This window comes from Coenobita brevimanus, chromosome 35, assembly GCF_032717465.1.
Source record: "Coenobita brevimanus isolate Jiangsu-jjx chromosome 35, ASM3271746v2, whole genome shotgun sequence".
Lineage (NCBI taxonomy): Eukaryota > Metazoa > Arthropoda > Malacostraca > Decapoda > Coenobitidae > Coenobita > Coenobita brevimanus.
This window is the reverse complement of record NC_136988.1, coordinates 21,062,407-21,087,304: the sequence shown is the minus strand read 5'-3', so window position 1 is coordinate 21,087,304 and position 24,898 is coordinate 21,062,407. Positions and strand designations below refer to the sequence as shown.

The 24,898-nt window shown below is 43.6% G+C and overlaps 1 pseudogene; it reads left to right on the top strand.

Moving 5' to 3' along the window:
- The first annotated feature begins 13,507 nt into the window (after positions 1–13,507).
- The window catches only part of LOC145396175 (uncharacterized), an 81,283-nt pseudogene continuing 69,892 nt past the window's right edge, over positions 13,508–24,898 (top strand).

Genomic DNA, 24,898 nt, shown 5'->3' with positions numbered 1-24,898 from the left:
GCCAGCTGCACCAAATGTGTCTGAAGCCAAAGAATCTTGCTTGAGCTTCAACACTTCAAGTTCATGTTTTTTGCGTGCTTCTCGCTCGGCACGTTCGTGTTCTCATTCTCTCTCTCGTTGTTCATGCTGGTATTCGCGTTGTTCTCACTTGTGTTCGCGCTGTTCTCGCTCGTATTCGCGCTCTTTTTCACGTTCCTCAAGCTGAATTCGACGCTCTTCACGAGCATCATTTTCGTGTTGCTGCTCGAATTAAACCGAGAAAGGACATAGTCCTTTATTTTCTCCGGATCCATAAGCCCCATATCTTTTGCTTCCTGTACAAAGATGCTGGTAGACATGATGCTAAGTCAATCTAAGTGAACTAAGGACTAAGTACTGACTGCTATGATGCTTAGAAAAGCCCTTGGTAAGAGACTGCCCTGCACCAAGAACCCACGCTTTATGTCGATCATCAGTGGGCAAAAGTGAGGACGCTGAAGAGAAAAGTTTTACAACATTCTTCCTTTGAGATGGATTAACATTCGGCTTGGAAAGAGGCTTGAAGGCCACCTTGGGAGATGTGGGATGGTCAGTGCCACCATTAGAAGCTCCACAAGTGGAAGAGAGTCGACAGGATTAGAACTCTGCGAGGATAACATTGTATTTTTCAGAGCGGATGCACCAATGATCTCTCCAACACCATCCCCAGGTGGGGACCTGACTACAGGCGAACCAGCAGCAGCAGCTTCCACTTGTCTAGACCCCTCAGCCTCTGAGGCAGAGGGAACAGTAAAGAGGTTGATACAAAGTTCGACAACAGAGACCTTAGGTTGCCGGTTTTCAGGCTCTGAAGACTGACGAATTACGGTGAGGTTTGCTGGGTACAGAAGGAGCCTCGTCCACACTGGACAAGGGTGGTTGAGTCTCGTCAACATGTAAATCTGCCACTACCACAGAAGTATGCAAACCATCAGCCACTGAAGTGGAGGAAGAGACCGTTGGAGCAGTGGGTGGAAGAGCATCAGTCACACACGTATTAGTAATTCCAGGGTTAACATCTGTCATTTCAGTAGATGGGGAAGTGGTCACTGTAAAGAGTCGTGGCAACTTTTGGAACAGAGAACGACATAATGGCGCCCCAGAAAGGACAGAAGCATAAGAAACTCCAGGCTGAAAGAAGAGAGTCTGGGCCCTCCTCTTTGCTTCTGGAAAAGAAACCTTCTCACATGCACGAATGCTCAATACCTCCTTTTCAAGGCAGTAGCGAGGACAGATTTTGGAAAATACAGCATGAGGACCCCCACAGTGATAGCATTTAAGGGGTCCTGGACAATCACTGGTATGACTCATTTCGCCATAGGAGGCACAAACACCAGGATGGCCAGCCAGTGCACGTCGGCAAAATTTGCTAACATGCCCATACCCCTGACAGTGGAAATACCGCTTTGGGTTTGGAACATAAGGCTTCACAGGCAGAGAGAGCCAAGTAAGTTTCATGGAAGCAGGCAACGTTAAGAGGTCAAAGGTCAGAAACAGTGTCGGAGTCGGGGTCAGAATATCATCGATCTTCTTCTGTACCCGGTCAACCTTTACAACACCATAAGAGCATAGTTCTTCTAATAACTGTGACTCAGGGTACCACACGAGGTCCCGAGAGCAAATAACCCCCTTACTTTGGCTGAAGGTGCCATGGGGTACACAGGACATACTGTTGCCAGATATGGAGGTCAGATTCTGGAGTGGGAGCTTTCTGCTGGGGAGGATACCTCGATAAGTAGGCTACCATCCCCCTGGGTTGAGATCACCGGTTCACGGCCACAAGCAGAAACAATGGCTTGGTGCAGTTCAAAAATATCTATATCCAGCACTGAACCACCAGCAGAGGGTTTCAGTGGTAGATACTTAGTGAAAGTCTCTGGTTCACTCTCTTCCGGACTGAACCCCGGAGCCAAACCAAACCGACGTGACCTCCTATTCCCAGTTGAACTCTGGGTCAGTGGAGGATAGTCCTTTGGGGCCTGGAAAGGCTCTAATGTGTCAATTAAAGAGAATTATTCCGCAGAATTACCAGGGACAGATGAGGTGTCATCAACAGTATTTTTTGTTAAATAATCCATTAATATACAACAGAAACTTCATTCCCCCACCTGTCCACCCACCATGGAGCCCAACAAGGGGAGGTCATATCCCAGGGATAACACCACTGGTGACCCCAGAGGTAGCAGGAGAGTATACGCGGGTAACCACCAGGGGACCTGGGCAAGGGTGACTCCAGGACGGTAGGAGTCATCAGGCCCCCCAGTGCCCACTTGACCCTGGCCAACGAATGACCAGCCGATTGACCTGGTCGGGCCCAACCAGGCCACCCGTCTAGCCAGAATAAGGGACCAAAGAGGTGTATTGCTAGTTGCAGGGCGCATCGTGCAGCATCGCTCAACCTCCAGGACTCCCGTCTCCCAGCAATACAGGACACCACGCACGGCAAACACGTGGGGAGGCAACAGTCCTACCCTAGATGGAAAATGGGCTGGGACTAACATCACCAGCAGGCCCCCTCTACCAGTGATGTAGGGGGTGCTTAGTCCACATGGCCAACAAATGCCGAACCCTACAAAAGTAGGCATACCTCCAAAGTAGGTGGCACTGCCAACCACGCTTCAAGTCCCGCTACCATGTCAAAGTGACCCCCTGCAGCGGGGTTCTCCTACCATAGAGATACAAGTCAGGGTCAGGGTGAACCCCTTGAAGATGACAAAAGTGCATAGCCACTGTCTTTGTTGAGGAAAAATGGAAACTGCAAGTTCCTCCCCAGTCAGAAATTCGATTGAGAGCTAGTTGCAACTTCCTCTCTATCAGAGACATTCTAGACGCGGTAAAGGAAATCAAGAGGTCATTGACATACAGTGATCCTCGTACACCATTAGGAAGTACACTAATGACACTGTTAATGGTTACAGCAAACAGAGTAACACTAAGGATACTCCCCTGTGGTACTCCATCTTCTAGTGCTCGTGCAGTAGAAAGCACTCCTCCCACTCGCACCCTTAAAATTCGGTTAGATAAAAACTGTTGAATAAAAATAGGTAAGCGTCCATGAAGACCAAACTCATGAAGACAGAGTAAAATACCATGACGCCAGGCAGTGTCATAAGCCTTCTCCAGATCGAAGAAGACCGTGACCTGGTGTTGGTTAGTGGAGAAAGCCTCAGTGACAGAAGATTCCAAGGACAGTAGTGCATCAGAGGTAGATCGCATTTTTCGAAAACCATACTGGGCAGGGGATAAGAAGTCACCTCTCTCTAAAAACCACACAAGTCTAACATTGACCATGTTTTCCAAAACTTTACATATACAAGACGTCAAAGCAATAGGCTGATAATTCATTGCCTGTAGGTGGTCCTTACCTGGTTTGGGGATGGGGATAACTACAGTAACACCCCAACAAGCTGGGAAGTCCCCAGAACACCAGATCTTATTAAACAGTGAAAGCAAAAACAACAGGGACTCATCAGACAAGTGGCGTAAAAAGGCACAAGGAATATCATCATAACCAGTACAGGAATCATGGCACTGTGACAGAGGCACCTGGAGTTCAGAAATTGAAACTGGAATATTGTAAGGCTCTCCTCCAACAGAGGCAAAACTGAGACCACAAGACTCTAGGCGCCGACGGTGGGAAGCCAAAGGCGTATCTGCATCCTTCTTTGACACACTGGCAAAATGATCAGTAAGCAACTCTGCAACAGCAAATGGATCAGCCACAGTTCCACCTGCTGCAGATAAAACAGGAGGGGAGGGAACAGTATATTTTCCTAAAAGTTTCCTTGCCCGGTTCCACACCTGGGTGATGGAATTCCTCGAACTAATGGAGGAAACATAACCCTTCCAGGAAGGACGCCTGGCCTCCTTTAAAATCCGCCTCATATGAGCTCGTGCCCTCTGATACGCCACCAAATACTGTGGATCTCCACGGTGATGATGAACTCGAGAGAAGGCGACTCATTTGGCTCTCAATGCAGAACTGCACTCAGTGTTCCACCAAGGAACTGGATGTTTAGGAAACTGATCCTTTGTTTTAGGAATAGATAATAGGGCTGCTGAGTGCAACACGGTATTGAAATATGACAGCTTCAGTAAGACAGCTAGACTCGTTGACAGAAAAGGAAATGGAACTTAATTCCCCGAAACGTGGCCAGTTAGCCTTATCCAGAAGCCAGCGAGGAAGACGTGGCTGAGGTCCACTGGCACTAGCAGTTAAAAGTAACGAAAAATGGTCGCTGGCATACAGGTCTGGCAACACATCCCAGGTAAAATCTAAAATAGCATCAGCTGAGCATAAAGACAAATCAATGGCAGTAAAAGTTCTAGTCTGACTATGGAAATAAGTTATTTTATTGGTACTGAAAATGTCTAACTCCTCATCTTCCACTACAGAGGCCAACATTACACCCCGAGGGTTGGCCTCACTGTTTCCCCATAGCGGATGGTGAGGATTCATATCTCCTAGTAACAGAAAGGGAGAAGGAAGGTCATGAATAAGGCGTTCCAGATCCGCCCTTTCAACAGTAGCACTAATAGGAAAATAAAGACTGCAGATTGTATACTGTCGACGTAAAAACATCCGGACAGCGACAGCTTGCAGGGGAGTGGAGATGTCCAGATGACTGTATGGAATATCCTTGTGAAGGAAGACAGCAGCACCTCCTTGATGACCTTGGCCTGGCACAGGATCAGAATAAAAGGCAAGGTAGCCAGAAGGACTGGAAGGAACAGTGTCGCCCACCATGGTCTCCTGGATGCACATGCACAGAGGAGTAAATTGGGAAACAAAATGACACAATTCCTCATAGTTGGCACGTAAACCCCGACAATTCCACTGGATGATGGAACCCATAATGGAGGATATGATGATTAAGTGCAGGACTGCACATCTGACAAGCGAGCAGGTTTGGATTGATGCTTATGAAGACCCTTCACAGAAGCCTGCCCAGCACCAGAAACCCACACCCTCTGTCTAATATATGAAGACAAACGTGAGGATAGGGAAGTAAGTTTTACAACACTCCTTCTTGGAGTGGGCATACCAGTTTGTTTGGAAGGTGGCTTGGGAGCAGTCTTTGGAGGTGTAGGACGGCCAGTGCCTCCACCAGAAGCCCCAGGAGTGGAAGTAGAGTCCACAGGACTCGAATAATTTGAGGAGGACATCCTATGCTTTAGATCTGAAGCACCAGCAAGTTGCCCAACAACATCCCTAGGTGGGGACTGGACCAGCAGTGAACCATCAGCTTCAGCTGTCACCTGGCTAGATTCCTCAGCCTGGATACGTGCCTCAGGGAACAGTCTCACTGATTCATCAATAAGGTTAGCTTGGATCTGTCGACCTGTGTACTGCTCAGGCCGAACTAGACTCTGCTTAACAGAGCAACCTGAGGAACCATTGTCTCTCAGGACCTTCACAGGTGTCTCCTACAAACCCTGGCTGAACAAAGAAGGACTGTCACCTGTGGGAGAGCCTGTGAAGGAAGCAGCTAGCCACTGATTAGGCTGCTGAATAAATGATGTGGCAAATATGGTGCACTGAGAATTTGATACCTGACGGGTTGTACTCACTGCCTGGGGAGATGGAGCATTGGCCATCTGTGGAGGCGGGCTCACTGTCGCTGGGTAACTAGTGAACTGCGGGGAAGTACCTGTACTGGTGGGGTTGGCACCACTGTAAGCTTGTTGTGGCATAAGTCCTGCATTTGCATCCTGCCTCTGATACACTAAAGTCGATTGTCCTGACTGAGGGTTACATGGTTTGTCCTTGCCCTGCTGCTGCTTGAATTAAAGGTACTGCTGCTGGTCGTCGTACCACTTCCACTAAGGTTTCTGAGTGTTTTGCCCCTGGTCTTTCTTCTGCGGTTTTGGGCCTTGGCCATTATTCTGAGAACAGCCTTGTTGCTGGGGTTCAGTCTGAGACGGTTTCCCAGATTTATCAGGTTTCCTGATCCAGGTATGCTGCTTGCGAGTTTGATACCCATATGCAGTGAAAAATGCATCAGCCTTCTTCACCATTTGGCTGGCATCTCTTACCTGGCAGATCTTAAGCTGAGCCATAAGTTCAGTAGGCCACGACTTTTCTTGCTGCGTGCACAGCATAAGGTCAATTATCCCCTCACGTGTGGAAGGAGTTTCATCTTTCTCCATCCACTCATCTAAGTAAGCAGTAAGCCGGCCAAGAAACTGAATGGCAGTCTCTTTTTCCTGTAAACGCACCCTCATGAACTGACTCTTGGCATCGTCAACTGTGAGATCATACACTTTGACGAGTGCGGCCTTCATCATCTCATACGTGAGATTGTCTCCACGAATTCTGTGAAGAATATCGAGGGCAGGGCCCTCAAACAGGTTAAGAAACTGAAGCCGCTTAGCTGCATCATCCAGCTGGTAAAGTTGAGCCATGTCTTCAAAACGAGCTATGTATGGCTCGATTCGCTCGCCTTCCTTGTATGGGGAAAGCTTGATATGTGGGGTCGCCATAATATGTGCAGGGATAGCGCTCGTGGAGCTTGGGCCAGCTGCACCAAATGTGTCTGAAGCCAAGGAAACTTGCTTGAGCTTCAACACTTCAAGTTCATGTTTTTTGTGTGCTTCTCGCTCGGCACGTTCGTATTCTCGTTCTCTCTCTCGTTGTTCACACTCATATTCGCGTTGTTCTTGCTCGTGTTCGCGCTGTTCTCGTTCGTATTCGCGCTCTTTTTCGCGTTCCTCATGCTGAATTCGATGCTCTTCACGAGCATCATTCTCGCGTTGCTGCTCGTAATTGAACCGAGAGAGGAGATAGTCCTTTATTTTCTCTGGATCCGTAAGCCCCATATCTTTTGTTTCCTGTACATAGATGCTGGTAGACATGATGCTAAGTCAATCTAAGTGAACTAAGGATTAAGTACTGACTGCTATTTTGCAAAGAATGATGCCAATAATCGAGAATAAAGAATATAGGCACAGGTTAGTGGTGACCAGTTTTATCTAATTAAACTGGTAAAAAAAAGAAAATTAAACAACCAACTGACTGCGAAAGCTATTACATAAACTAATAGAACTGAATCAATAATCACCAGTAAGATAGTGCCTATAGACTTTAATTATAAATACCTAAGTATGAGTGAGTGAGTATTATCTCGTGAATAACTTTAGAGGTAGAAGTTAATATCCTGGCGAGGTCGCCAAATGTCACGGGGTTTTTAAAGAGTATGCAATATTAAAGAATAATATTCAATAATACTTGAGAGCAGGACAATGAATTGTCTTGTGAAAATCAAGCAATGTTTACTTCATGCAGCCTTACTTCGCCGATTCTCTAAGGACGAGAATTTATAAACTTTCTCAACAGTACACAACAGAGACTAACTATTCACATATGCTGTTTATTAGTACTGTTGGCCTCTGGAGAAAGTGACTCCATCCCTGACAATCAATAATGCTATTAATGATAAACAAGTTCTTGCTGGTGTAATTAACTCCTAGATGGCACAACGGATTTAATTTAATTTAAAGGACTGCACTAAGTAGCAGTTGTGAATAATGCATAGCATTTATGCAAACTAGGAGCTATAAGTGAAATAAGCTTAATATGGAAAATAAAACACGAGTTTACATTACATTAAGCTGAAGAAAAAAAACTGTTAAATTTATTTATTACAAATGAAATAAATTTATGTTACATTTCAAAATGAATTCAAAATAAGGAGATAGCACTCACTCGCTCACTCAAAAGCTAAACTCTTAAACCTAAGAAAAACGAAAAGAAATACTGGTCAGAAAAGTGGGGTAAGCGGAATGGACTGGGCGTCATTACTGAGGAAGGACACTGCCACACTCGCTGATCCTCTTGCCGGCTCACACTAGGTGGAGACTTCAGGAACCCTCTGAGGAACAACCTGGTTTCATGGCACTTCAATCCTAACTGAGTTCAAATCGTGAGAGAGAGAGGCGAGTGTCGAGCAACACTTGCTAACGGCTAGAATGAGCGAAGCATGCCCATAACAAATCACTCAGGCGGAGATGCTAATGTCGTGCACAAAGATGATCACTTATGAAATAGTGAAAAATGTTCTGAAAACATTCCCGATTGAGTAAATACGGGGACAGTTAAACTGAGTGATAAATACTGGGATTCCACTAAAATTTACGGTTTCCCATCAAAGTTTATTGTCACGAGTTTATTCAAATATAGGACGCGCCAACTCGTGACAGCAACACCCCAACAAGCCGGAAACTCCCCAGAACACCAGATCTTATTAAATAGTGAAAGCAAAAACAATAGAGATTCATCAGGCAGGTGGCATAAAAAGGCATAAGGAATATCATCATAACCAGGAGAGGAATCATGGCACTGCGACAGAGCCGCCTGGAGTTCAGAAATTGAAAGTGGAACATTGTAAGGCTCACCCCCAGCAGAGGCAAAACTGAGACCTCGAGACTTTAGGCGCTGACGGTGGGAAGCCAAAGGCGTATCTGCATCCTTCTGTGACACACTGGCAAAATGATCAGCAAGCAACTCTGCAACAGCAAATGGATCAGCCACAGTGCCACCTGCTGCAAATAAAATAGGAGGGGATGGAACAGTAAATTTTCCCTAAATTTTCCTTACCTGGCTCCACACCTGGGTGATGGAAGTCCACGAACTGATGGAGGAAACATAATCCTTCCAGGACGAACGCCTGGCCTCCTTTAAGACCCGCCTCATATGAGCTCGTGCCCTCTGAAACGCCTCCAAATACTGTGGATCCCCACGGTGACGACGAAGTCGTGAGAAGGCGACTCGTTTGGCTGTCTCTGCGGAACTGCAGTCAGAGTTCCACCAAGGAACTGGACGTGTAGGAAACTGACCCTTTGTTTTTGGAATAGATAATAGGGCTGCTGAGTGCAACACGGTATTGAAATATGACACAGCCTCAGTAAAACAGGCAAACTCGTTGACAGAAAGGGAAATGGAACTTAATTTCCTGAAACGTGGCCAGTCAGCCTAATCCAAAAGCCAGTGAGGAAGACGTGGCTGAGGTCCATCTGCACTAGGAGTTAAGAGTAACTGAAAATGGTCGCTGCCAAACAGGTCTGGCAACACATCCCAGTTAAAATCTAAAATAGCATCAGCTGAACATAAGGACAAATTCATGGCAGTAAAAGTTCCTGTCTGGCTATGGAAATAAGTCATTAAATTGGACTTTAAAATGCCTAACTCCTCACTTCCATTAAAGAGGCCAGCATAACACCCCAAGGGTTGGTCTCATCATTTCCCCATAGTGGATGGTGGCCATTCATATGTCCTCGTAACAGAAAGGGAGAAGGAAGGCCATGAATAAGGTATTCCAGATCCGCCCTTTCAACAGTAGCACTAGGAGGTACATAAAGACTGCAAACTGTATACTGCCGACCTATAAACATCCGTACAGCAACTGCCTGCAAGGGATTGGAAATATCCAGATGACTGTATGGAATATCCTGGCGAAGGAAGATAGCAGCACCTCCATGATGACCTTGGCCTGGCAGAAGATCAGAATAAAAAGCGTTGTAGCCAGAAGGACCAGCAGGAGCAGTATCACCAACCATGGTCTCCTGGATACACATGCATAGAGGAGTAAATTGAGAAACAAGATGACACAGCTCCTCATAGTTAGCACGTAGACCCCGACAATACCACTGGATGATAGAACCTATAGTGGAGGGGAAAATGATTAAGTGTGGGACTGTACACCTCCTGACATGTGAGCGGGTTTGGAATGATGCTTAGAAAAGCCCTTGGTAAGGGACTGCCCAGCACCAAGAACCCGCGCTTTACGTTGAACATCCGTGGACACCCTTAAAATTCGGTTAGATAAAAACTGTTGAATAAAAATAGGTAAGCGTCCATGAAGACCAAACTCATAAAGAGAGAGTAAAATACCATGACGCCAGACAGTGTCATAAGCCTTCTCCAGATTGAAGAAGACCGTGACCTGGTGTTGGTTAGTGGAGAAAGCCTCAATGACAGAAGATTTCAAGGACAGTAGTGCATGAGAGGTAGATCACATTTTTCGAAAACCATACTGGGCAGGGGATAAGAAGTCTCCTCTCTCCAAAAACCACACATGCCTAACATTGACCATGTTTTCCAAAACTTTACATATACAAGACGTCAAAGAAATAGGCTGATAATTCGTTGCCTGTAGGTGGTCCTTACCTGGTTTGGGGATGGGGATAACTACAGTAACACCCCAACAAGCTGGGAACTCCCCAGAACACCAGATCTTATTAAACAGTGAAAGCAAAAACAACAGGGACTCATCAGACAAGTGGTGTAAAAAGGCACAAGGAATATCATCATAACCAGTACAGGAATCATGGCACTGCAATAGAGCCGACTGGAGTTCAGAAATTGAAACTGGAATATTGTAAGGCTCTCCTCCAGCAGAGGCAAAACTGAGACCACAAGACTCTAGGCGCCGACGGTGGGAAGCCAAAGGCGTACCTGCATCCTTCTTTGACACACTGGCAAAATGATCAGCAAGCAACTCGGCAACAGCAAATGGATCAGCCACAGTTCCACCTGCTGCAGATAAAACAGGAGGGGAGGGAACAGTAAATTTTCCTGAAAATTTCCTTACCCGGTTCCACACCTGGGTGATAGAAGTCCTTGAACTGATGGAGGAAACATAACCCTTCCTGGATGGACGCCTGGCCTCCTTTTAAATCCGCCTCATATGAGCTCGTGCCCTCTGAAACGCCACCAAATACTGTGGAACCCCACGGTGACGAAGTCAAGAGAAGGCAACTCGTTTGGCTCTCAATGCTGAACTGCACTCAGTGTTCCACCAAGGAACTGGATGTTTAGGAAACTGACTCTTTGTTTTTGGAATAGATGATAGGGCCGCTGAGTGCAACACGGTATTGAAATATGACAGCTTCAGTAAGACAGCTAAACTCGTTGACAGAAAGGGAAATGGAACTTAATTCCCTGAAACGTGGCCAGTTAGCCTTATCCAGAAGCCAGCGAGGAAGACGTGGCTGAGGTCCACTGGCACTAGCAGTTAAAAGTAATGAAAAATGGTCGCTGGCATACAGGTCTGGCAACACATCCCAGGTAAAATCTAAAACGGCATCAGCTGAGCATAAAGACAAATCAATGGCAGTAAAAATTCCAGTCTGACTATGGAAATAAGTCATTTTATTGGTACTGAAAATGTCTAACTCCTCATCTTCCACTAAAGAGGCCAGCATTACATCCCGAGGGTTGGCCTCACTGTTTCCCCATAGCGGATGGTGAGGATTCATATCTCCTAGTAACAGAAAGGGAGAAGGAAGGTCATGAATAAGGCGTTCCAGATCCGCCCTTTCAACAGTAGCACTAATAGGAAAATAAAGACTGCAGATTGTATACTGTCGACGTAAAAACATCCGGACAGCGACAGCTTGCAGGGGAGTGGAGATGTCCAGATGACTGTATGGAATATCCTTGTGTAGGAAGACAGCAGCACCTCCATGATGACCTTGGCCTGGCACAGGATCAGAATAAAAGGCATGGTAGCCAGAAGGACTGGAAGGAACAGTATCGCCCACCATGGTCTCCTGGATGCACATGCACAGAGGAGTAAATTGGGAAACAAAATGACACAATTCCTCATAATTGGCACTTAAACCCCAAGAATTCCACTGGATGATGGAACCCATAATGGAGGATATGATGATTAAGTGCAGGACTGTACACCTGACAAGTGAGCAGGTTTGGACTAATGCTTATGAAGACCCTTCACAGGAGCCTGCCCAGCACCAGAAACCCACACCCTCTGTCTAATATCTGAAGACAAACGTGAGGATAGGGAAGTAAGTTTTACAACACTCCTTCTTGGAGTGGGCGTACCAGATTGTTTGGAAGGTGGCTTGGGAGCAGTCTTTGGAGGTGCAGGACGGCCAGTGCCTCCACCAGAAGCCCCAGGTGTGGAAGTAGAGTCCACAGGACTCGAATCATTTGAGGAGGACATCCTATGCTTTACATCTGAAGCACCAGCAAGTTGACCAACAACATCCCCAGGTGAGGACTGGACCAGCAGTGAACCATCAGCTTCAGCTGTCACCTGGCTAGATTCCTCAGCCTGCGTAGCAGAGGAAACAGGAGAGGTGTCGACAGAAGGGTCAACAACAGAGACCTTAGGTGGGCGGTCTTCATGTTCAGAGGATCTGACGAACAACCGTGACATTTGCCAGGTACAGATGGAGCCTCAGTCATACTGGGTAAGACAGGAGAAGGAGTTTGGTCACTTCGAACATCTGCCACCACCACAGAAGTATGTAAGTTGTCAGCCACGACAGTGGAGACGGAAGCAGTCGGGCAAACTTCACTCTCACCAACAGCACCAACCATGGGGACAGCATCCTCCAGATCACGAGTTGAAGGAGTGGGTACTGGAATATGTCGAGGCTGCCACTGAGATACAGAGCGGCTCACTGACACTCCAGCAAGGACAGCACCATAAGTAATTCTGGGCTGGAAAAAGTGAGTTTGAGCTCTCTTCTTTGCTTCAGGAAACGAAACCCTCTCAGTTGTTCTAATAGACAAAATCTCCTTTGCTAGGCAGTAGCGTGGGCAGTTTTTAGAATTTACAGCATGAGGACCCCCACAGTGATAGCATGTAAGGGACTCTGGACAGTCACTGGTATGACTTGGTCCGCCACAGGAGACACATACAGCAGGAAGGCCAGCCTGAGCACTGCGGCAAGAGTAGCTAACATGGCCATAACCTTGACAATGGAAACACCGCTTTGGGGTCGGCACATGTGGCTTCACTGGAATAGATGGCCAGGTGAGTTTCACTGATGCAGGCAAAGTCAATCTGTTAAAGGTCAGGAACAATGTCGGAGTGGGGATCAGGAGACACCGTCTATTTTCTTTTGCAGATGCTCAACTTTGATAACACCAGATGACTACTGTTCCTCCAACAACCATGCCTCTGAATATCTGAGTAGGTCTCGGGAAAATATGACTCCCTTACAACTATTAAAAGTAGCATGTGGTATACAGAAAATGATAGAACCTGTGACAGACTTTAAAGCCATTAGACAGGCACTCTCTTCTGGGGAGGACACCTCAACCAGGATGCTTCCATCTCACTGTGTTGAGATTTTAGATTCCCTCCCACATGTAGACACTATGAGTCGGTGCAGATCAAAAATATCAATATCTAGTACTGACTTCCCCTCAGAGGATTTCAGTACCAGATATTTACTATACACCGCAGGCACAGACACTTTTATGCCTTGCCCAGAGTCCCACCAACCTGACGCAACCGCCTCCCAGTCCCATCTGATCGCTGGGGCAGAGGAAGATAATCACCATAGGCCTGGAAAGGCTCCAGAATGGCAATAAGTAAGGTGGAGTCCGAAGGATGGCCAGGGACAGATGCCATGTCGTCAACAAGAGTTTTGTTTCTAATAGCTTTCATAAACAACCCACAAGAACTTCATTCCCCCACCCCCCCACCCACCATGGAGCCCAAGAGAGGGAGGCCATATGTCAGGGACAGAACCACTGATGACCCCAGGGGTAGCAGGGGAGTATAAGCAGGTCACCACTGGGAGACCGGACAAGGGTGACTCCATGACGATAGGAGCCACCAGGCACCCCAGTGCCCACTTGACTCTAGCCAATGCATGACCAGCTGATTGACCTGGTCAGGCCCAACCAGGCCGCCTGTTTAGCCAGAATAATGGACTAAAGAGGTGTATTGCTAGCTACAGGGTGCATCGTGCAGCATCACTCAACCCCCAGGACTCCTGTCTCCCAGCATTATGGGACGCCATGCACGGCAAACACGTGGGGAGGCAACAGTCCCATCCTAGATGGCAGATGGGCAGGGACTAACATCACCAGCAGGCCTCCTCCACCAGTGATGTAGGAGGTGCTTGGTCCATGGGGCTGACAAATACCGAGCCCTACAAAGGCAGGCATGCCTCCCGAGTAGGTGGCACTGCCAGTCACGCTTCAAGCCCCGCCACCACATCAAGGTGATCCCCTCTCAGCGGGGTATATATATATATATATATATATATATATATATATATATATATATATATATATATATATATTGTTACATAGCCTATGATTTCATCATCCTTTGTGTAATTTTAACGCACAGTATGCTGCATGTTTGATCACGAGCGTGTTCTGCCTCAGTCCCCCCCTTCTACCGTTATAGTAGAGTAAGTCGTCCTTTCTGTTATTCAGTGCGGGATTGTCAACTGTTTGTCCCCATGGCTTCATTTGCGCGTCCTTCTTACAAGTTGTATCAAGCTCTGCTGGCCCCTATATAATGAGCTCAGTCTCTGCATCATTGCCACTTAGATCTGCTCCTCATTTTGTTCACATCTCTGTCCTCCCCTGTACAGTTATTATTATTGTGAGTGCTCAAGAAATCTCCAAACATCTACCAGCTGTGTGTAATTTGAGTATAACTGTTGTATTTTTTCTTGTGCTGTGTAGCATAGGGTTAGTTCTTAGGCCTAGTGAGGTCTTTGTGATTGATGTTGGGTTTTATGTCAGTCATTTTTGATAATAGTTTGTATCTGTAAAAATTTATCTTGCATTAACTGAGCATTACCAGGTGTATTTTCATTTTATCAGGGCTGACTTAGATAAATTTACTCATGCTAATTTCGTGTTAATAGAGGCTATTGCAGTTAACCATATATTTAACCTGTTTATTTGCCATTACATTATCCTTATGAGTCCTGAATGTTTTGTTGTTAGTTTGAGCATTAAACTTTAACTTGTAATTTTACCTAACTCTTTTGTTTTGAACCTGGAACTTTACGGGACAGTAGTGATTATTAGTATTCTCACTTAAAGTGTACATTATCTTTCTCTGTTCAGTAACATAAATTTGGCGACCTCTCATCAGGATATTCAGGATATTATCATAAGGATATTGCTTGATATTTTGTGACTGTTACTTATTCATGATGTCTACTATTACTACGCTTGATGAAGCCAAAGATTTTTTGTCAAATGTGCAAACAGTGTGTGATGTAGAAAACAGAACAAAGAATGAACTTAAGCTTGTTGCTCAACAATTGGAAATTGCTGTTCGCTCTCATCATTCTAAAGATCAAATTGTTGACATGATTAATGAAAGCTTGTTTAATGTAACTCCTCGAAATGAGCAAACGCAGATTGAATTAGCTAAGTTACAGCTAGCCCTGCAGGAGGCTCGTGTGAAGGAAGCTGAATTTCAAGCACAGGCTAAGGAGGCTGAATTTCAGGCAAAAGCTAAGGAGGCTGAGGCACAAGTTGAAATTGCTAGGATTCAGGCAGACCATGAGTATCGCATGAAACAAGGTGGAACTGGATCATCTAGCTCTGATGATTTTGATGTGGCTAAAAATGTTAAACTTGTCCCTCCTTTTAATGAATCTGATTTAACAAAGTATTTTCAGTTGTTTGAGAGGGTAGCTACAGGTTTTAATTGGCCTAAGGAGTATTGGCCAGTACTCCTTCAAACTGTTCTCACCGGTAAAGCTGAAGTAACTTATGCATCTTTGCCTCAGGATCAATCTGATAATTATGATGTAGTTAAGAGCTTGATTCTTAAGGCCTATGAGCTTGTTCCTGAAGCTTATAGAGTAAAATTTAGGACAACTTACAAGCAAGATAAGCAATCCCATGTTGAGTATGCAAAAATCGAAGAAGATCTGTTAGAGCAGTGGTTAAATTCTAAGAATGTGGATTCTGATTTTGGTAAATTTAAGCAGATGATTTTGCTGGAGGACTTCAAGAGGTGTATTAGTAAAGATGTAAGCCTATATCTTGATGAGAAAAGAATAGATAATTTGTCTGATGCTGCAGTTTTAGCTGATGAGTATGTTCTCACTCACAAAAGATATTCTAGAGAAAAAGGGAAAGCTGAGAGTAAGTACGTTGCCTCTACTCAGAGTACAGGTAACAGGAAAGAGAATAAGGATGATGTTTCTCAGGAAGTAAATACCAGCTTCACCTCTAGATTTCAGAAAAGTAAATGTACTTATTGTAGTAAGCTTGGTCATACTACGGAGAAATGTTTCAGGAGACAGCGTGATGTGAACAAAAAGGAGTCTTTAAATATTCAGTCAATTGGTCTAGTGTCCACTCTTGAGAGTTCCCAGAATTCTTTAACTGAGTTAACTGAACCTGCTTTGAGGGGTAACTTAAATTCTCATGATGGAGCTCCTCTTTTGAGCAGTAACGTGGGTGACACTCTCAAGAGTTCATGTGCTAATTTCCTGTCTGATGGTTTTGTCAGTCCTCTGGACAGTAATGACAGGAAATCAGTTCAAATATATCGTGATACAGGTGCTTGCCAATCCCTTATGCTGACCAGTGTTCTAGGCTCTAATGTTAATTCCTCTGATGAAACTGTAATCTTACAAGGTGTAGGGAATAATTACTTCTCTGTCCCTCTGTGCAGAGTGAATTTAGAGTCTGGTTTTGTTAATGGTTCTGTTATGGTTGGGTTGGTTGAGACACTCCCGATGTCAGGTGTAACTTTCTTACTTGGAAATGATATTGGTGGAGGTCAAGTGTGTCCAGCTCCTCAGTTGTCTAGTGAGCCAGTGGCTGTGTCCCAGGATTGTGATGTCCTTGATGTGTTCCCTGCATGTGCTGTCACTAGGGCTAAGTCTAAAGTTACTGGTGATTTAGAGGATAATGATGATGATGATGATGTTATCCTATCTGACACCTTTCTTGCTAATTTGGACCACTCACCAGATGAGGCAGTACCCCGTAGTGTTGATAATTTGTCTCGTCAAGAGTTGGTTGAGTTGCAGGTTGCTGACCCTGAGCTGAAAGGTCTAGCTAACTCTGCTTGCAGTGAAGAAGAGTCAGCCGGTGCTTCTACTTGTTATTATGTAAAGTCAGGAGTACTTATGAGGAAGTGGAGACCCCCAACAGCATCAGCCGACTGTGAATGGGAGGTTGTACATCAAGTTTTCATCCCTCGTGTTTGTAGGCAGGATATCATTAGAGTGGCTCATGATTCTAGTTTGGCAGGACACCTTGGAGTGAGGAAGACTGTGGCACGCATTTTGAAACACTACTACTGGCCAGGTATCTTCAGGGATGTTTCCTGGTATTGTAAGTCTTGTCACACCTGTCAAGTTGTGGGAAAGTGTAATCAGACCGAAAAGGTTGCACCTCTAGTTCCCATTCCTCCTTTTGAGGCGCCATTCACCCGTGTGTTGGTGGATATTGTGGGCCCTCTTCCTAAGACTTCTTCAGGATTTTCTTGTGTTGACCATGATTGATATGGCTACTAGTTATCCTGAAGCCATTCCACTTAGAAACATCTCAGCAAAGAACGTGGTTAAGGAAATGCTATGGTTCTTCACAAAGTTTGGTCTGCCCAAGGAGGTACAGTCAGACCGGGGATGTAATTTCATGTCAAACGTTTTCAAGCAGTCTCTGAAAGAGTTGGGCATCACCCAGATCACGTCTTCAGCTTACCATCCCCAGACCCAAGGAGCGTTGGAGAGATATCATCAAACACTCAAATCGATGCTCAAGAAATACTGTTTGGAACATCAGAAAGACTGGGATAAAGGTCTTCTATTCGTTGTGTTTGCCGCAAGAGAATCTCCAAATGAATCACTGGGCTTCTCACCTTTTGAACTACTGTTTGGCCATGAAGTAAGAGGACCCCTTAAGTTACTCAAGGAATGCTGGCTGTCGGAGGAAGATGACGTGAACCTGCTGGAGTATGTGATGAAGTTCAAAGAACGGCTGTCCACTGCTTTACAGCTGGCGAGAGAGAATTTAGGAGCTGCTCAGGAGAAGATGAAGACTTGGTATGATAAGAAGTCCAGGTTACGCCACTTTCAGCCAGGAGATCAGGTTTTGATTCTGCTACCAGTTCATGGGCAACCTCTTCAAGCCAAGTTTAGTGGTCCTTATTTCGTGGAGAAGAAACTCAGTGATGTCAACTATGTCATCGCCACACCAGATCGTAGAAAGAGCAAGCAACTATGTCACATCAACATGCTAAAGTTATATCACAGGCGGGACGAAAATAATCCAGTCTGCACTGTAGCTGTTTCACCCGAGTCTGCAAGTGAAGCTCTCCCATGCAGTATGAGCCTGAGTGATAGTTTGGGGAAGAATGCTGATATCATGAATGATCTCCAGACTAAGCTTTCTCATCTACCTCCCAAGGAAAGGCAGGAGTTTTCGGCATTACTGCAGGAGTACCCGTAAGTGTTCCGTGCCACTCCAGGAAGAACTACTGTGTTGATGCATGATGTCGAGGTTGGAGACGCAAAGCCAATTAAACTGCCTCCTTACCGTGTGAACCCAGTGAAAGTTCCTCTCATCCAGAAGGAGCTTGGCTACCTGTTGGACCACAAGATGATTGAGCCCTGTCAGAGCGAGTGGAGTTCTCCTGTCACTCTAGTCCCTAAGCCAGGTGGGTCACAGAGGCTTTGCATCGACTACAGACGTGTTAATCAGATAACTAAAACAGACACTTACCCTCTCCCTCGTGTGGAAGATTGCATAGACAAGATCGGAAAGGCTAGGTACATAAGTAAGTTTGATTTGTTAAAGGGATACTGGCAAGTACCTATGACTAAACGTGCTAGGGAGATCTCATGTTTTGTAACATTAGGAAAGACTTTTGCATGTTCTGTAATGCCATATACAGATTGTTTTAGAGTCATAAGAAATTTCCTTTGTAAATTTCTTTTTTCTTTGTGGGGAGGTGTTACATAGCCTATGATTTCATCATCCTTTGTGTAATTTTAACGCACAGTATGCTGCATGTTTGATCACGAGCGTGTTCTGCCTCAGTCCCCCCCTTCTACCGTTATAGTAGAGTAAGTCGTCCTTTCTGTTATTCAGTGCGGGATTGTCAACTGTTTGTCCCCATGGCTTCATTTGCGCGTCCTTCTTACAAGTTGTATCAAGCTCTGCTGGCCCCTATATAATGAGCTCAGTCTCTGCATCATTGCCACTTAGATCTGCTCCTCATTTTGTTCACATCTCTGTCCTCCCCTGTACAGTTATTATTATTGTGAGTGCTCAAGAAATCTCCAAACATCTAGCAGCTGTGTGTAATTTGAGTATAACTGTTGTATTTTTTCTTGTGCTGTGTAGCATAGGGTTAGTTCTTAGGCCTAGTGAGGTCTTTGTGATTGATGTTGGGTTTTATGTCAGTCATTTTTGATAATAGTTTGTATCTGTAATAATTTATCTTGCATTAACTGAGCATTACCAGGTGTATTTTCATTTTATCAGGGCTGACTTAGATAAATTTACTCATGCTAATTTCGTGTTAATAGAGGCTATTGCAGTTAACCATATATTTATCCTGTTTATTTGCCATTACAGTATCCTAATGAGTCCTGAATGTTTTGTTGTTAGTTTGAGCATTAAACTTTAACTTGTAATTTTACCTAACTCTTTTGTTTTGAACCTGGAACTTTACGGGACAGTAGTGATTATTAGTATTCTCACTTAAAGTGTACATTATCTTTCTCTGTTCCGTAACAATATATATATATATATATATATATATATATATATATATATATATATATATATATATATATATATATATATATATATAATATTGCAGCATCGCACTTTGCCACATAGGGCCGATGTACAGTTGTGGCCATAAATAATCACCTATTATCCTGTACATCCTGCCTCAGAGTGGCTCCTTTATGAGCGGGAAGTCACACTGGAGTAAGAGGGGCTGAGAGGGAGGCGCCAGAGGGAGAAGGAAAGGTGGGTAGGGAGACAAGCAATGGTGCTGGGATGGAGTGATGGTTCAGGCATCATATAAAGGTGTTACTATTCGGTAGATAGAGCTGCTTTACACCTTGTATAGCGGCACCAGATAACAAACTTTAGATAGGTGGTGATATGAAGGGCTGGCTCGTGCAAGAAATATACTGACGTATACTGACGTGGCATTAATATTTGTGCGGAACCAGATACTTGTGTTTATCCGTGTATTTTGACTTCAAACGCAGAATGTAATCTGGATGGCTTTAACTTCTGCAATGTTTGTGTAAGAAACGTCCTCTACCCTTACATCTAGTTAATTTTTGGAGGAAAATATTATATGCACACACACACACACACACACACACACACACACTTGTTGCATAGTTGCACAGAAACACATGCACATGTCATGACAAGTATATAAACAAGATGATAAAGTTGATGTACTCAAATGTGGATGGAATGGTATCTAAATTATTAGAGATGAATGATTATATCAGAGAAAATGAACCACATATAATATGCCTAACTGAAACAAAATTAACACGAAGGATATCCAATGACATACTAAACTTAGAGGAATACAATATATGGAGAAGAGATAGAAACTTAAAAAAAGGAGGAGGAATTATAATATTAACTAAGAAAAATCTAAGTCAATGAAATAAAACCAGATATACCCTCACAAGTAGAACTGATTGCAGTAGAGATCAACACATCTGAAGGGAAAGTAATTGTAGCCAATATGTACATGCCACCCAGATCAAACACATGGGAAAGAGACGAATATGAGGACCTGGCAGGGAGTACAATTCAGAGTTTAAGAGCATTACTACATAAAATGGAAGAGAAATCGGAAACAATTATACTAACTGAAGATTTTAATACAAATATAAATTGGAATACTCTAGATATAATTAGCCAAGAAAGCTGTTGGGACCAAAAGCTCCTGGATCTCGTGCAAGAGTTTTTCCTAACGCAACATGTGAGGGAAACCACCAGAAAAAGAGGACTCGATGTACCTTCAATGCTAGATCTCATATTTACTAGGCAAGAAAATGATATTGACAGTTTAATATATCACCCTCCACTCGGCAAAAGCGATCATGCAGTACTAAACTGCAACTTCAGGATAGCATATGACATAGTTAACAGCAATGAAAGTTACAAAAAGAGCCTAAACTATAAAAAGGGAAATTATCAAGACCTAAAGAAATATTTCTTAGAAGTTGATTGGGAAAAAGAGCTTAGAGGACAAGATTTAAATGTTGTGTATAAAAAATACTGTGAATTTTATGAAATAGGAGTCCAGAAGTACATCCCACAGCACAAAGAAGCAGATAAGAAAATACAGAAATGGTTCAATACAGAATGTAAAAAATCAAAAGAAATAAGAGATTTGTTGTGGAATACATACAGAAGACACAATAGTGAAAGGGCGTACAATAATTACAAACAGGCAAGAAACGATTATACAAGAATAAGGAGGGAAGCCCAAAAACAGTTTGAGGAGGATATAATAAATAAAAGTAGTGATCAACCAAGCTATTTTACAACTACATCAAAAGCAAAACCAAAGTAAAAGATATAATACAATCCATTACGGACGAGGGAATCACCTATACACAAGAGAAAGATATTTGTGAAGCACTAAATAAGAATTTCCAATCAGTTTTTACAGAAGAAAAAAATTTTGAGAGGGATTATGTGGAACATGCATGTCCACACATACTACCAGATATACAAATATCAGGAGGAGTTAAGTAAATTAGACAGAGGAAAAGCAAATGGTCCTGATGATATTTCATGTTGGGTGCTACAAGAATGTGCAAAGGAGTTAAGTAAACCATTATTTTTAATTTTCAAGAAATCCTTGAGTCAAGGTAAACTACCTGATATTTGGAAGAAAGCAAATATTGTCCCCTTATTCAAGAAAGGGAATAGACAAAATCCACTCAACTACCGACCAGTATCATTAACCAGTGTTGTAAGCAAGGTATTAGAAAAGCTCATAAGAAAAGCTTGGGTAAATCATCTAGAAGAACACAATATGATAACAGAAAGACAGTTTGGTTTCAGAAAAGGAAAATCATGTGTTACTAATCTGTTGAGCTACTATGACAGAGTAACAGACACAATACAGGAAAGAGAAGGATGGGTGGACAGTATCTATCTAGATTTCAAGAAAGCATTTGACACAGTACCACACCAAAGACTTTTATGGAAACTGTACCATCAAGGAGGAATTCGAGGCAAACTGTTTTGTTGAATGCAAGATTTTCTCAAAAAAAAGAGAAATGAGAACAGTACTACGGGGAACCTACTCAACATGGAAAGAAGTGACTAGTGGAGTACCACAGGGTTCAGTGCTGGCACCAATCATGTTTTTAATGTATATAAATGATATAAACAGTAACATTGGAAATGAAAGCTATCTAAATATGTTTGCAGATGATGCAAAAATACAAAGGAGAATTACTAACACAGACTCTTGTAAAGAGCTACAAGAAGAATTAAATAAACTTCATGAATGGAGTAATACATGGCAAATGGAATTCAATGTGGACAAGTGTCATGTAATCAAGTTTGGTAAAAGTGGAAAAAGACCTGATTGGGATTATACGTTAGGAAATAAAACCCTACACACATCAGAAAGAGAGAAGGACCTAGGTGTGATTATCAATAACAGACTATCTCCGGCTGACCACATCAGTGAGAAGGTACGCCACATCAGCGAGAAGGTACGGAACATGTATACAGTGCTTGCAAATATGAGAATAGCATTCACATACATAAATGAAGACATGTTAAGAAGGATAATAACATCATTCATCAGATCAACCCTGGAATATGCATCAGTAGTCTGGAGTCCTCATCTCAAAAAACAAGATTGAAAAAGTTCAAAGGGCAGCTATAAGATGGATACCAAGCTTGAGGGATCTAAGCTACGAAGAAAGACTAAATAAACTGAATCTACCAAACTACAGGAGAGAAGGAAAAGAGGTGACATGATAATGCTATATAAATGCATATCAGGAAAGGAGAAAATAGACATAAATGATTACTTAACATATGGGGAAGCATCAGCAAGAGGACACTGCAAAAAAATGCATAAGAAGAGAGGTGATAAAGACGTAAGGAAATTCAGTTTCCCATACAGAGCAATTGATCAGTGGAATGCACTACTGAATGAAATAGTGTGTACCAAAACAATTTACAAATTTAAGGATATGTACGATAAATATGGTTTAAGACAGGGGACAGTACGAGCTTGACTCCTGTAAAGATACAATTAGGTAAGAACAATTAGGTAAGGTAAGAACAAACGTGCAACAAAATGTCAGTGCATAGCCATTCGATCTAAAAATGAGGACTACAGTCCTGTTATTCGCTGAATCAGTCGCCACTTCCCCTTTAATCGTATCCTTCATCCTTATCACAGTAATAATTACATCAGCATGTGGGATTGTGTTACTTTATAGCAAACGGTTAGACGGCTAGTCTGATGAGGAATAATTTTGTTTGGCCGCTGCAGTAATGCCTAGAGCAAAACAAGTCTTCAATGTCTCGCATATAAGTTTTAGATTCGCTTGTGGTAAATGCCAGGTTGTTTTCTGTAAGGACAGGCAGCATACAAATGTCGTAACCCCCATACAATCGCTAGCAATACACAACTTTATGGTCATGTGACACTAACACTGGGTGTATTTCACCTACCTATTTAAACCACAGAGAAGTCGCTCCTATACCGTATGGTATCAAGTTGTCCACTTGATTTGCAATACATGCAGTATGTATATAAAATGTGTGCTCAAAGCGTGATAGATGTTTCATCCATGTTCTGGGATTTGTTGGTTTGCACTACGATGAAGTGGGAACAAAGGGTGCGGTTGGTCGGGTGTGGAGTGACACAGTGACAGATATCGTAAATGTGTGTGAAATAGTTTAATACACATGGAATGTGAATATCATTTACTTGACACTAATATGAATGTATTATTAAAATGATGTAAAATTATACTCATTCCGCTTTTTTATTCTTCTGCCTTTATTTACATCACATTGCTTTTCCACGTTCATATGCTATTTAGTAACATCGCACATTACTCCATGGTAAGTTATTAACGCTAATGGTAACGCACGTAAGTGTTAACTCATGTAGACATGGACACAACGTAACATTGCCAGCCACGATTGTTACAAACCTTCCCGCAACGTTTAGACAAGCGTTGAGTAGAGAGGGGTGGAGTTGGGCGGGGTGGGGAGGGGGGAGGGGGGAGTGGGGAAGGCCGTGTTCGTTCGCCCGGTCTATCCTTCCCTTTGCTTCAGGTACTAGGGGGGCTACCGATTATTGTTTTCTGGTGTACGTCATATGCAGTGCGAAAGTTGCCCTCTCACCTAGAATTCATGGTGTCAGAGACTTATATTCTTCACACAGCACTCTTCGTCAGCAAAAGTATGCTGAGCTCTAGTCTACTATCAACGTAGGAGAACAACCGCTCAAGTTGCGCAGGTATCAGAGACGCGATGGCTCGCTCTTGCACCATGTCTAACGAGGATCTTACAACAGTATGATGAGCTGAAACTCCATTTTGAGGTAAGTCTATTATAATATAATTTACGTCATTCACGTCCCTCTCTTTATCCCCCTGCTTCTACTTCTCCTCCTGCTCCTCCTCTTCATCCTCCTCCTCCTTACCCTTCTGTTCGTTTTCCTCTTCGTCATCCTTCTACTACGCTTCCAGTGGAACGAGAAGGAAGGCAAGTCGTAGCATGATTCAATAAGAGGTGTGTGTGTGTGTGTGTGTGTGTGTGTGTGTGTGTGTGTGTGTGTGAGGCTTGTGTCCAAGGGTACATGTACTCGTACGCGTACTCGTACTTAAGTACACAATATCATGCACTTGTACTCGGGCTTGAAATTTCCTTAGTACTTGTACATGTACTCGGACTCTAAAAAAATGGGACTTATGTACAGAGTTCGTGAGTTCTTCACTGACGAGCAGATGGCCACAATATACAAAAGTAATGTGCGTTCTCAGATCGAATACTGTTCACCACTGTGGAGTGGATGTGGAGCGGTTGCATTAAGGCAGTTGGACAAAATTAAAAAAAAGCCATTAAATTAATCAATCATCCTGCCAT